This window comes from Crocodylus porosus, unplaced genomic scaffold (assembly GCF_001723895.1).
Source record: "Crocodylus porosus isolate Cpor-Errol unplaced genomic scaffold, CroPor_comp1, whole genome shotgun sequence".
Lineage (NCBI taxonomy): Eukaryota > Metazoa > Chordata > Crocodylia > Crocodylidae > Crocodylus > Crocodylus porosus.
The window spans coordinates 27,014,708-27,024,724 of NW_017728913.1; positions in this window are offsets into that span (position 1 = coordinate 27,014,708).

Sequence of the window (10,017 nt, forward strand, 5' to 3'; positions counted from 1 at the left end):
AGTTTTGAGCTCCACGATTCAAAAAGGATGTGGAGAAGCTTGGGAGAGTCCAGAGAAGAGCCACACGCATGATCAGAGGTCAGGAAAACAGACCTTACGATGACAGGCTGAGAGCCATGGACTTCTTCAGCCTGGAAAAGTGCAGGCTCAGGGGTGATCTGATGGCCACCTATAAGTTTATCAGAGGTGACCACCAGGATCTGGGGAAACAGAGCACCCCAAGGGATAACAAAGTCAAACGGTCATAAACTACTGCGAGACCGTTTCAGGCTGGACATAAGGAAGAATTTCTTTACTGTCCGAGCCCCCAAGGTCTGGAACAGCCTGCCATCGGAGGTGGTTCAAGCACTTACGTTGAACACCTTCAAGAGCGAATTGGGTGCTTATCTTGCTGGGATCTTATGACCCCAGCTGACTTCCTGCCCTTTGAGGGAGGGGCTGGACTCGATGATCTTCCGAGGTCCCTTCCAGCCCTAATATCTATGAAATCTGTGAAATTTAGTGAAGGTAAGCTATGCTGATATCCCACGTGTATTAGAACTTACACATGGGAGCTTACACATCTTCCAAAAACATAAACACATCACAGATTGTTGTTCCTAGCAGTCTGTCTAAAACCTCATTTCTTTTGACTTGCTAACAAATGGAGTTTTGTGTTTCAAAATGTTTGTTGTATGTTTGTCATATCTAATTGAACTCATATTTGTGCTTAAAAAGTATGGGCTTATGAATATTAAAGGAGGGGAAAATAGTTCTCTACACAACAGACTCCCTTTAAAAGCACCTTTCTCCTTAGTTTCTGTTTTTTAAAAGACTGCTTTATGCATCTCCACATATATCAAGCAAACAAATCTCACCTTTTAATACTTAGGAGATCCATGATCATGCAAGGGATAATGAAGCATAATTGCATTAACATAAAACATTGAAACAGGAGCTCCTCCTAAAACTTTAGTTAATTTTGGACTAGATTTTAAATCTACTAATAAAGAACTGAAGCATGCACTGATATCTGAAGAGTCAAAGTAAAACTTGTAGCAGGTATCCAGTATTGCTTTAAAAAAAATAGAGCATTCTTGCATTGTAAATTAAACACAGAAATAATTTTTCTTGGTCCAGTAATACAATCTGAGTAATAACCATATGTCTGTATGGTGGGCCCTAAATGCCCTGAGTCCTAGCTAGGAATAAAGCTATTGCAGCCTATAGCCTCAGCATACAGATTGGCTTAATGCAGGGATGGGCAATTATTTCATCTGGTAGGCCATTTAACAAGTTTTGGTGAGCTGCTGAGGGCCGCACATATAAAAATCTTTAAGAAGATACCATTTTAACATAGATATGTCATGTGCTAAAAACCAAACATCTATTATAATATTTTAATTTTATTTCTGAAATAATATTTGTCCTGTTTTGTTTTGTTTTTTTTAGTCGTATGTATATATAGAGGTGATCATAGGCAATGTGTAGAGGGTGCATATGCACCCCCTGAGAGCGCTGGTTCCCCCGTCCCTTCTGAAAGCAAATGCTCTCGGCTTAGGCAATGGTGGGGGCAGGCATTTCTGGGCTTGGTATCCAGCAGTGGGGCACCACTCCCTCGGTTGGCGATCAGCCACTGACCATCACAGCTGCCTGTGGACAGTCCTCACTTGGCTTGTCCTCACTACTGGGGTGTGTGTCACTGCCTGCACGTGCTCGCTATGCTTCCTCAGCCTGAGGAGGCACGCACCGCCTATGGAGGTGATTGCATAACAGCTCAAAATAGTCTTGCTTTTGTATGTTGTATGGTAGCAGGGAGAGGGGCTGTGCAGGGAGTGCACATGTTTTGGGGGGGTGATTAGTACAGTAGGCCCCAGGAGCCAGTTGGGGGTGTGGGGAACCCACACCATACCCAGGGCAGGCCACTTTGCACTTCTGCCTAGACCTGCCAACAGCACTGCGCTGGCCCTGGTCCAACACACACGGCTTTCCAGCAAGGCTGCTCTGGCTGTTGCTTCAGCTGCCCAGGTCCAGCTACTGCTCAGCTCCCCTGCCTTCGGTGTCTCCTCTTGCCCTGGAAGTGGTGATGTCTGTGGTGGTATGTGTCAGGCACGACATGTGCAACCAGGTGGGAAGGAAGCTGCAGCTGAGTGGCTCCTGTCCCAGCTCCAGCTTCAGCTCATGGCCACCTTCCACTCGCTCCACCTGCCTGGTGCAATGAGCAACTACCTGTGGGCAGCTAAATGGGTGGAAGGTGGCTGAAGCAGCGCAGCAGGGCAGGAGTAGGAGGAGTTGGTGGAGGCAGGGGAGCTGAGCAGCACCCAGGCAGCAGCGGGACCAGCTCTACCAAGAAGCTGTTCATGTTGGCTGGAGCCAGAGCAGTGCTGTGCAGGGTGGGTGCACAGTGCAGGCCTCGGTTTTTAAAACATTTAATAACCTGTCCCTTCAGGCTTGACCAAAGTCCTCTTGACTTGATTGAGGGTTGGACCAGATTTCTACAGTGTAGCATTTTGGATTAATATATTTCTGTTATCTGCATAAATCTGAAAAAGGACATCGTGATTACTAGGCATGTCCCATGTTCTTGTATTTGTTTTTATTTGAATTAATAAATAATTTCACACTTGTTCTTGGAGGAAAAAAATATATGAAAGACCTGTTAACTTTGTTATCTACTGTAGCCAGATGGAGAAGGCACTGCTATCTTGCTACAGTAGATAATATAGATAACAGTTCTTTCATGTTCTATTCTGTCCAGGTCTTTAAAAATATAAACTTGTTTGGATGTAGTAAATGTTGTCTGGTGTCCATATGGGCTCATAATATATTTTATAAGTTGCTTAAGTTCTTGTTATAGTCTGTAATACTACCAACCTGCAAGTGTAACACTCATGCCAAATCCATGATGTCTTTATTAGTGTTCTTGTGCATGCTTTTCTCCTGCTCTCTAGTGCTTTTACGGTATTCATTTTGTCTTATATTCCTGAAGGGTGGCAGCACCATCAGGGAGTAAAGATATATAAACATTTTATAAGAGAGATGGGTTCCATTTTATCTTTGTTTTTAGTTTAAAGAATACTTGGGGGATCAATTTATAATGTTTTTGGAAAAGCATATGTCTAATAGGGCTGTCACTTGCACATGCTCTTAGAAATTTTTCAGTTAGGATTAGTTCAAACAGAGTAAGCCACAAGCAACTTAGAATTGAAGGTTAACTATCATGTACTTCAACCCAGACCATAACATATTCACATTTAGGCATTTAAGCCAATCATTGTTTTTCCAATTTCTGGACACTTTCAGCTACCAATCACTTTTCTCAAAGTCTGAATAAAGTGTAACTTTTTTCAAAATTCAAATGGCATGATTTCTCAAACTTCAGAAAAGACAGTAAATAAGGTGCTTTAAAGGGGACTAATTCAGGACATCCTTACAGGTTGTAATGCAGCACACTGAGCTCTAAAGTTTTCATAGGCAGATTTTTGTGGAGCAGCGTCCTGTTCTTCATCATTCTCAAGATGTTTAACATAATCTGACGCATCTACTACATCAGACTAGCAGTCGGCAAAAGATCAGTCATAAAAATAATGTTCAGCATTCTACTTGCACAAGCTTCGGTGTCTGTAGGTTCTCAAGAGCATCAGCTCACAGCAAAGTCCTCCACTCCCTAGAAGACAAGAAAAGAATACTTTTTACCTTGAGCATAGATTACAGTTAAGTACTGCCCCGTAGTATCTAAAAATGAACACTTCTAAAATTTGTTCTGAGACTCTAAATACATTATTGATTCCAAAGACCTCAGTTTCTAATATTCACAGAATCTGTTTTTGACTCAATCCACAATTAAAATATGCATTTGGGATACTGATTGAGAGAATCCCTGATTTACTGAGTGCTGAGCTCCGGCTTCAGCTGACTAGCTTGTACTTGTTTCATATCTGTGTGACTGGATGTGGCTGAAGTATTGCTGAACTAATCAGAGAATCATAGAAAATTAGGGTTGGAAAGGATCTCAGGAGGTCATCTAGTCCAACCCCTTGCTCAAAGCAGGACCAGCCTCAACTATATCATCCCAACCAGGTCTAGCTGGGTCTTAAAAACCTCCAAGGATGGAAATTAAACCACCTCTCTGGGTAGCTTGTTTCAGTGTTTTACTACCCTCCTAGTGAGAAAATTATTTCTGCTATCTAACGTAAACTTCCCTTGCTGCAGCTCGAGACCATTGCTCCTTGTTCTGTCATCTGCCACCACTGAGAATAGTCTAGCTCCATCCTCTTTGGAACCACCCTTCGGGTAGTTGAAGGCTGCTTTTTAAAGCCCCCTTTAGTCTTTTCTCCAGACTAAATAAGCCCAGTTCCCTCACCCTGTCCTCATAAGTCATGTTCCACAGCCCCTAGCCACTTTTGTTGCCCTCTGGACTCCAATTTGTCCACATCCTTTATGTAGGGGGGGGAGCAAAACTGGACACAGTACTCTGGATGTAGCCATAGGTGACTGGTAGGGGGTGTATGAGATCCCCTTATTGGGGCTGGTGTCCTCCCTTACAGTTGACACTGATGCTGTTGGTAGGGCTGGTGCCCTCCCTGACAGGGTCAGTGGCTTCTGCGGGTGTCCCCCACAGTTTCAGGATGCACCAGTCACTTATGGATGTGGTCTCACCAGTGCCAAAAAGAGGGGAATAATGACTTCTTTCAGTCTGCTGGAAACAGTCCTACTGATGCAGCCCAGTATGCTGTTAGCCCTCTGCAACAATGGTATACTGTTGGCTTATATTCAGCTTATTGTCCACTATAACCTCCAGGTCCTTTTCTGCAGAGTTGCTATTTAGCCAGTCAATCCCCAGCCTGTACCACAGCATGGCATTTGTCCTGTCCAAAGTGCAGGACTTTGCACTTGTCCTCATTGAATATCATGAGATTATTTTCTGTCTGAAAGTCCAATTTGTATAGGTCTCTCTGAATCATAGCCCTACCCTTTTGTGTATCTACTACTGCCCCCCAGTTTGGTGTCATCTGTAAACTTGCTGAGGGTGCACTCCATCTCCCATCTTTCAGATGCTGATGAAGGTATTGAACAAAACTGGTCCCAGGACCAACCCCCTGAGGCACTCCACTTGATACTGGCTGCCAACCTAGACAGTGAGCCATTGATTACTACCTTTTGAGCCTAATGATGCAGCCAGTTTCTTATCCACCTTACAGTCCATTCATCTAACCTGTACTTCCTTAGCCTGGTTGCAAGAATGTTGTGGGAGACTGTATCAAAATCTTTGCTAAAGTCAAGGTACACCACATCCACTGATCTCCATGCATCTACAAAGCCAGTCATCTCATCATAGAAGGCAATCAGATTGGTCAAACACAACTTGCCCCTTGGTGAATCCATGCTGTTCCTAATCACCATCTTCTCCTCCAAATAGAAATAGATTCCTTGAGGACTTTCTCCATGATTTTTCAGGGCCGAGATGAACCCCCTTTAGTTCTGTGAATGTAGCATGCCAGACTTTTGAACCTGTCCACAGTAGTTGGAGATGAAAAATAATTTTTTAACTCTGGTTTTCCATAAGGGTGTAATCTACAGGATTTCAAAAACTAGACAAGCTGAGCTTGGCAAACTTAGTCTTCGTTGGCATAAATTGACCTTTTGGATCTGTAACAAAGAACTTCTGTTGTAGTCACAACCCAAATAGGCAATCCTGTGTTGCATTTCTGTGTTATCAAAACAGTTGTGTTTGGTAAACAACCTAGTATTTAAATGTATTGGTGTAGAGACAATGACTGTCAAAGTTAAATATTACGTAAACAGTAAAGCAGTTCGAGAAGACAAGTATACTGTAATACTTTCCATTCTGCAGCTCAAGTAGCTGATAAATATCCATTGTAAATAAAAAAAAAAAAAAACATTTAAGGAGAGAAGGGCCAAAACATCATAACTTTCTGTTCCTTAATTCAGTCAGTTGATAAATATTCCCCCTTCCTTTTTTTTTTTTTTTACATTAGTTTTCCCTTCCTCTTTCCTTTTCTTTAAAAAAAAAAAGAAAAAAAGAAATCAAAAGTTCACAGCTTCCCATTCATAAATTCTTCATATATCCATGTTAGTCATATTCTTCAAAAAATATTTTCTATGAGGAGTGTGCGGAGCGGGCTGTAATTGATTTGGATTTGGCCCAATTTGGGGGACAGTGATTTGACTAATTGATTTGGATCATTGTCCCGATTCAATTCGGCTGAATCTGAAGGTTCGATGCTGATTCGGAGAATCAGCAATTAAAGCTGTCTACGGCTGAAATGTTTTTTCTATGTACCTTGAGGTACCAGGCATGGCTCATGAATGTTAAGATGGTGGGGTAGATGGAGCATCCCACAGGTAGTGCAGGGAGGGGGGAGGTCCCCATGTGCTTGGTGGCAGACCCGGAAGTACTTCTGGTCCACTTCCAGGTCCATGGCCGAGTGTGAGGGTCCCCCCTATTCTGTGCCCCCCCCCGGCTTTGCAATCAGTCGTGGGGAAACCCTGGGTGCCCCCCCAGACCCAGGAGGCACCAGTCATCGAGCTGCGGGGCGCAGGGGGAACGTGCTCCGCGACTGACCCGGAAGTGCTTTTGGTCTGCTTCTGGGTCCACCGCCGAGCATGTTGGGGACCCCTCCCATGGGACACTCCAGCTGCCCCAGCACTGCAGCATTCATGAGCCACCTGGTACCTTGAGGTATGTAGAAAAAACATTTAAAGTTGTGTCTATGTCCGAATCATCGAATCTTCACATTGATTGGGAGGGTTCTGATTTGATTTGGAGAGATTAAAGGGTCTCCTGATTCGATTCAGATTTGGAGATTCAGCCACCGAATTGGGCCGAATCGAGTCAGCGACCAAAGCTTCGCACAGCCCTATTTGCTATTATTTGGATTTTTTCTGTCTACAGGTCCTGCTGAAGTTCACGCAGAAGACTCTTGTAGTGAGAGAGTCTTATGTCCACACGGGCTTTTTATGCTGCAATGGCCATTTTAGCTGACGTAAAGGCCTTAACGATGACTTTCAACTGATGCAGAATTTCCTGGCATAGGTATTGCAGAAGAAAACTAAAGTTGCTTTCCAATGTTGCCTCCACAAGCTCTGGGCATACAGGATGGGGGAACAGTTTTACTGATTGAAGGGCCACAACAGGTAGCACAGCAGCCCCTAGAACTAGCCTGAGAAGATTACAGTTACTGACTGATACAGGGCTGGGGGGCAGAGCTGTACTACTACACAGTGTGTTCACAGATGGCAGATAGTGGAATGAACTTCAGGGAAGGTTAGCTTGAAATAAGCGGAGTAACTCTGACAAATAAACAGTCACTGACCAAGCAGCGGCAGTACCACCAGGATGTGAGGACAGCAGATGGCAATGAGTTCCCTCCTGAAAAGCCACATATATCCTTGGATGGTGCTGTGACATGGTGAGGACAGGTCACCACTATAATAAGCCAGCCCAGCCCTGAGCTATGGGTCTGCAAGTCCTTAACAGCAGAGCGGGCAGATGTTAGACTCTCAGTGATTGCAGAGGTGGATGAAGGCTGGAGCAGAATGAAATCCCCAGTTGTCTTGTTCTCCTTACCATTGGATCATGGTCCTAGTCTGTCAAGAGCCATGTGGAAGTTGATATGCAGCAGCTTCTCCACAACAAAGTCATGCACAGGCATCTTCCATGCCATGATACAGGGCCTTGGTTGCTGTTGGTAAGTAGCACCAGTTCTGGTCTTACTTTGGGACAGAACAGGTTCATAGGGATATAAAAGTGGCTTTAAGCCAACTTACCATTTCCTGCTTCAGCGATTCCTGTAAATTCTGTGCTGAACACTTTGAAGGGGGAGCACAGAAATCTCACCCTCAGAGATTGATATGAGATATTGGCATATTGGGAAGTTAAGAATAGGTTACACATTCCAGATATTAGATGAGCTTGTGCAGAAGCATAACTAGGCATATAAAAAGTCAACAATACTTTGTGATTTGTTAGAAAGAGTTATCTCAGGGATAAAATCATAAAAGACTGTTTCCTGAGAATGAAACTGTGCATCTGTGTTAAGAAGTAGCTGAATCTGAAAATCCCCAAGCTTGTTCAATACAGTATGGCAACCTAAATGGTATTTATCCACAATGTGCTTTTCTGCCCTTCTCTGAGAACATAAGATGGTGGTATTATTTTTATCTCACAAATATCTATATGCCAGTTTTGGAGGGCATTTTAGCCACCATGCTAAAAATGTGGAGATGTACTCTGTTTTCTTGAATCATAGAAAACATAGACTGAAATAGTCTAACTCAGTGGTGCCCAACTTTGCCGCTTGGTGGGCTGGATGAATAAGTAGTGTGGGGATGGTGCATGGGGTCAGTCTGAGTTAATCCAGCACACCAGCCCAAACCTTTGCAGCCAGATCTGGTCCCCAACTGACCTGACCTCATGCTGGCCCAGATCTGGCCATGTGCTGGAGTGATCTGGTATAAAAGATCAAGTTTTCCAGTCTCTGGGGCTTCCCAAGGGTCTGGAAATTTGGTAGCAGTGGAGTGGTACCTACCACCAAAATTTTGGACCCTTGGGGAGCACAGCAGGCTGGATAGCAGGATCCTGTGTCCCCATAGCAGATAGCATAGTAATTTAAGTTCTCAATAAGCCCCAGTTACAGTGATTTGGATGTTTTAGTTGCTGTGTGTGTTATATATATATGAGAAACAGAAAAGAAAAAACCTTCCTGCCTTTGCCACCTCACAACAAAAACTTCATTCACCACCACTGTCCTTGATTGGTGGGTGTATAGTAGATGCCCATCATGGCATCACTCTTTCTGCTTGCCTTAAGTGATTTTTCAACAAGCCTACTTCCAGTTTAGTTCTGTACCTCAAAATAGACATAAATATCTTTAATATATAAGGTTTCCTTTCCTCCTGCCAGTCCTTCCTGCATCAATTATACCCCATCTGTGGCAATAATCCAGTCTTGGGAATTATTCCATTAAATCTCATTTATCCCAATCGCATCAAAATGTTGTGCATATACTCTGACTTCCAGTCTGCTTATTTAGTTCCCATACTTCCTGCATTAGTATACTGTCATCTTGGATGACTACCCAGTGGCCCTGCTAATTTGCCTCTTACCCTCCCATGTTGTCTATAGCATTTATCCAAGTCACTTTGCTCTTTACTTACTTCCTGTGATCTTCTGTGATTTTGAGACATTTGCTGAAGTTAGGACCAAAAGTCAATGATAATGTACCACCAGTGGTAGACAGGTAGCCTATCAGCATTAACATATTTATTATAATTACTTTATATGAAAAAATTTGCTGGTGGTACTTAAGGATGTATTGTTTTAAATTGGTGGTGTGTAATGTCAGAGTTTGGGAACCACTGTTCTAGAGTCAGGACAAAGAAAAATTTGGACCTATTTTATTTATAATGATATATAGCCATAATAAATCATTGTAAGAGATAACATTGTGTTTGAATGCATTTTAATCTGAGACTAAAGTATACTTTTAATAGTTATGTTCCAAGATTTCATGAATTTTTAATATCTGTATTTCTGTTCCTAGTCCTAAGAGTCTGACATCATCAAGCCATGACCAGAATTAGAAATAATATTGGGTTGTGAGTCTTGAGTAAGGGTTAGTGACTGCTGGCTTCAGAGGAGGAGGAGCTGGAGATTTTTTTTACATGAGTTGAACATGCATTACAAATAATTGCATGGCTGAAAAATTAATAATTGCGTTATTAATCAAATGAGAGCAAATATTTATCTGGAAAACCACATGAAATAGGGTTAAATAGATGTTGCAATGTGAAATATTTTTGCTTTAAGAGTTTGAGTTATCTACTACATGTGACTTTGACATTCCCCTGAAATTTTTATATGAATTTATAATCTCATTTCATCCTTTGTTTAAAGAATATTTATTATCTACTGCTATAGGGGAAATTCATGTGAAATACTATCAAATGTAATACAGGACTTTAGACATCATTTTTCCAGTAACCATTGGTCTTGTTCTTAAACTCCCTCCTTCC